We start from the raw sequence: 1,155 nt of genomic DNA, 5'->3' as shown, positions 1-1,155 counted from the left end.
GCACAGTTGTTATTAAAAAGAGGTGAGAGACCTCACACGTGGAAGAGTGTGGAAAGGGATTTACATGGAAGTCAAATTTGGCGATGCACATGTTAATATACACACAAAATCTTCACACAGGCGAAGAGTGTGCTAAGATATTTAAGCGGAGGTCACATTTGTTAATACATACAGCAATGCGTCATCACACGTGCCGAGAGTGTGGAAAAAGATTTACTCAGAGTTCAGCTTTGGAAACGTTATTACGAACAAGTGAGAAACGTCACACCTAACAAGGGTGAGGATAGGGATTTAGGATTAGGTCCAATTTCGCAAAATACATGTTAATCTGTACAGCAATGCGCCCTCACAGGTGCCATGAGTGTGGAAAGGGATTTATTAATAGGTCAGATATGGCAGAACACATGTTAATACACACAGGTGAGAAATCTCAATTCTGTCAAGAGTTTGGTAGGGGATTTAGACAAAAGTCGATTTTCGCAACACACATGTTCATACGTACAACAATGCGCCCTCACAGATGCCAAGAATGTGGAAAGAAATTTATTAATAGGTCAGATATAGCAGAACAGTTGTTAATACGTAGAGATGACAAATCTCACACGTGGCAAGAATGTGGAAAGGGATTAGGCAGTGGTAACTAGGGATGGGACTTGGGTATTTACCCACTGGGTAGGTAAATAAAAATTTGGTAAATACCTAAATTATAATTACCTACCCAAATAATGGGTATTTATTACAAAATGCGAAATTACACAATAAGAAGGCATAGTGGGTTCTAAAACAGCAGAATAAGATCTTCTAAATACAAATGTGGTTAAATAAAGATTCAAACTTGCCACACTGGAAACTCATAACTTATATCTGCTAACATTGCTTCAATCAATTCCTTTTCGAATTTAGTTCAGTACTGGTATTGAGTTGAGACTTGTTGAGAGTAGACGTGCCTCTTACTTTAGTTGAATTTCCTGTTTTCTTTTATTAAGAGAGAGAAACAAACTGAAATGGATAAAAAGAAATGTAATGTTTGGAGCGCTTATAAAGTACGAAGTGATAAATCTGTAAACTACAAGTACTGTGGTGAAAATTATAAACACGTAAATGTGAATAAATGTCAGATCATGTATATATATGTTTCAAGAGTCCTGAAAGTAT

The sequence above is a fragment of the Thermobia domestica genome, chromosome 18, assembly GCF_964235325.1.
Source record: "Thermobia domestica chromosome 18, izTheDome1.hap1.1, whole genome shotgun sequence".
In the NCBI taxonomy this organism is placed as follows: Eukaryota; Metazoa; Arthropoda; class Insecta; order Zygentoma; family Lepismatidae; genus Thermobia; species Thermobia domestica.
The sequence above is the reverse complement of the archived record's forward strand: the minus strand, read 5'-3'. Positions refer to the sequence as shown.